This window comes from Aegilops tauschii, chromosome 5 (assembly GCF_002575655.3).
Source record: "Aegilops tauschii subsp. strangulata cultivar AL8/78 chromosome 5, Aet v6.0, whole genome shotgun sequence".
NCBI classification, from domain to species: Eukaryota; Viridiplantae; Streptophyta; class Magnoliopsida; order Poales; family Poaceae; genus Aegilops; species Aegilops tauschii.
Genome location: NC_053039.3, coordinates 544,797,043 through 544,800,820, shown reverse-complemented (window position 1 = coordinate 544,800,820; position 3,778 = coordinate 544,797,043).

Sequence of the window (3,778 nt, the reverse complement as noted above, 5' to 3'; positions counted from 1 at the left end):
GATGAGCATGAGATGGATGAAACTAGAAAGCACAACCTTCTGTACCCCCTTTTACTTTCTGTTATTTAGTTGAAATAAAGTAAAAATAGCATTTTCCTGTCTGTTTTCTGAATTATCCGTGCAATATAAAAATACCCTAAAAATAAAAGTTCTCCAAATGCCCTGAAAATGGAATATGATTTTTTTTCTGGAATATTTGAGAATATGGCACTGAGAACACAGCAGGGGGAGCAAGCACCTGGCCATGAGGGTCCAGGGCGCGCCCCCTGCCTTGTGGGCCCATGGTGGCTCCCCTCAACTTATTCCTGCACCCACACACTTCTTCTTCCTCCCAAAAAAATCATCATCCAGCTCAAGCACGAGTTCTAGCTCATTTTGCTGCGATTTTCGATCTCCTTGCTCAAAGCACCTCTCACAAAACTGCTTGGGGAGATTGTTCCTTGGTATGTGACTCCTCCATTGGTCCAATTAGTTTTTGTTCTAGCACTTTATTCATTGCAAATTTGTGCTGCCTAGGTGACCATGTTTTGAGCTTGCATGTCAAATTTATATGGTTCCAAGTAGTTCTAATGCATGATATAGTCTCTAGGCACTTGTAGGAGTAGTTGCTATTAATTTTGTTGAGCTTGGATCACTTTTATTTGAAGTTACTAAAAATTTCAGAATTTTTCAGAAAATAATGAAGAGATTTTTGAGGGGCTCATCGAGCCGGAGCTCGAAGGAAAAGCAAAGTGAAGAAGCAGAGAGGCCCAAATATAATCTGCCTCGCACAGCGGAGGTTCGGCCGTGTGAATGGCCTTCCAATGATTTCTTGAGAGCAGCCAGGATTTATGATGATTTTTATGAATTGGCTGAGAATGCAGGCCTCATCGACTTCCTCCGCGACCAACGCGAACAGTATCTCTTACTCATCAATACTTTTGTGCAAAACTTCTACTATTATCCTAAGGAATCACCTCCTTCAATAGAGTTTCATTTATATGATGTGGTTAACAAGATATCACTAGATGAATTTTGCAAGGTTTGCAAAATACCTTTCGAGGGTAGTTTAGAGGAACCACATCGTAAAGATGTCGATGGGTTTATTGACACTATTACTGTAGGGGAAACTAGGAAGGTTTCCGATGCAAGAATCACTAGCATACATTTTCCTGTTTTACGCTATTTTGCAATATTTGCTAGTCGTTGCTTAATTGGTCGCGGAAACTGTGGAAACCTTAGTGTTCCTGATATTATTATTTTGTTCCATGGTTTATTCTGTGATAATACTGTTAGTATGGGCGGTATTATTGCCAAACGGTTAAGTCTGAACCGTACAAAGGGCCCCATCTTTGGAGGTGTCTATGCTTCACGCCTTGCTGCATATTATAACATACCTATTAGGCACTATGAAAAAGAAGAAAAATTGCTGCCCACTGTTTATTTAGATTATAAGAGTATGGTAGCACATGACTTTATTGTTAAGAATAGGGAAGGGGCGCTTAAATACAAATTGTTCTTTGATAAACATTACCCTGAGACTATTACCTTGCCTGCTCCACTACTGGAATCAGCTAATTTGCCATCTGCCAGATCTTTGCCGTCTGCTAGCTGATGACAAAGAAGCTCTTTGCCATCAGCTACCCAAAAGCAGACGGCAAAGAAATGGCAGACGGCAAAGAAGCTCTTTGCCATCTGCCAGCTCTTTGCCGTCCGCTGGCGGACGACAAAGAGAGAGGTGGCCCCCACCCCCCGCCCGTTTGGAAAAAACTTAACGGCCCACCTCTTTGCCGTCTGCCAGCAGACGGCAAAGAGGCAAAAGGGCGGACGGCAAAGAGAGGCAGATGGCAAAGAGGGCACTACCTAACGGCCCGTACCCCCGCCCGTTACTCTGTTCTCTCCTCGCCGTTCTCTCGTCGCCGTTCTCTCATCCCACCCCGCCGCCGCCCCCACCGCGCGCCGCCGCCCCGGGGCCCCGCCGCCCCACCGCCCGTTGCCCTCGCCTATTAAAAGGGTGGATCCAACCTCAGCCTATTCAAAGGGAATCTCGCACCAGCCAGTGTTTCAAATCCAGTATCTTTGGATAACGAACAATGGCGGACCATTTCGTTGTATATCTTCAACAACCTGATAGAAGTGCGGCCGTACATCGAGTAAGTTCTCGGTACATAGTTTCGCAACTTCTATTTCCTTTGAACTGCTCTTATTCCTGGATATTTCATACAGTCGATATGTCGCCTTATTCTCGTATGGAGCGGTGATCCAAAAGGATTCTGTCGAAGAGTATGAGCTTCTCGCAAAGCAAGGAGGCGGCTATCCCGGTTTCATCTCTTGGTTCAAACAAACGGTAATTTCTATTAGACTTGTAGGCTAATTTGTAGGCGGCTATCCCGGTTTCATTCGCTAATTTGTGCGTAATGCAACAATCCTTTCATATTAAACTTGTAGGCTAATTCAGAGTCTATGGACGCAGAATTGAGACAAGTCGCTAATGGTTTTGACTATAAGGTCCGTTCATTTGACAAATACGACATCAACGGGTATCGCTTTCGTACCTATGGCAAAGAGCTATCTATGGCCGACCGAAAGTCTACAAATTGTTGTGTATCTGCTATCGGCGAAGGAGGTACCGAGTATTATGGGAGAGTTGAAGCAATTTATGAACTTCTATTCTATGGTGAAAACCCACCGAATGTCGTAGTCTTCAAATGTTATTGGTTTCAGCCGAAGGAGACTAGAAGGACTCATGAACATACAGGGCTAGTTGAAATCAACCAAAGCACCCATTTAGATGTTCCTGATGTCTATATTACGGCTCAACAGGCGACCCAAGTATTCTATCTACCGTGGGCCTGCCAAACTAATCCAAATCTGAAAGGTTGGGATGTCGTTTATGAAGTGCCGCCACGTGCTAGACTATCTCCCCCAAAGGAAGAGGAGTATGAACCTCACATTAACCCAGACACATATGAAGGAGAATTCTTCCAAGAGACACGTCTTTCCAAAAAGCGTTTCAAGAACCGCTATACTTCACCCCAAAACATTGAAGTAGACAGCGACAGTGAATCCGACATCACCCCAGAGGAGGAACAAGAAGAGCCGGAACAAGAAGAGGTTACTGTTGCGGATGACCTATCATTGCTTGACCGATTACGTCAAGGTGGCCTTCCACATGTTGATGCCACTGAACCCTATGCGCCCGTCATTGATTATAGTGATGATGATGATTATGCATTTATTGATGATACTGATCGAGATTATTAGTAGTGTCAGGTATTAAATTTTTTAATGTTGTACTTGATGATGATACACTTAAGTGATACACATATTATTATTCATGTCGGTCTTTTTTTTATGTTGTACTAATTTCGTTTACTGTTTGTCATGGCAGGTGTTGAAAGATGGTGGGCGCTGGTCGGGAGCGCGCCAAGGCCCCTTCTTCGTCGGCGCGTGGTCTGAGGTCTTCGATTCCAGACGCACCTCTCCGCCGAGCGTTGCTGGACAGTATGTCCACACCGCCGGGCCCTTCTTCGTCGACCACGGTGCCCAGCAGGGGATGAGGTAGGAAGAGAGGAGGTGGGGCACGTGGTCGCGGGAGAGGAGGTAGGGTGACTGCTACGGCGCCTTCCTCGCCGCCACCCCCAGCTGTTTCACCCGAGCACGTGACTGCTAGGGTCGACTCGTCCGAGGAGGAGGCTACACGGACTCCGGTCCACTAGCCTCGGGTCGACTGGCCTTCGGCCCACGAGAGTTCGGCCCACGAGACCCCGGAGGAGCACACGTCCGGATGGGGTACCTG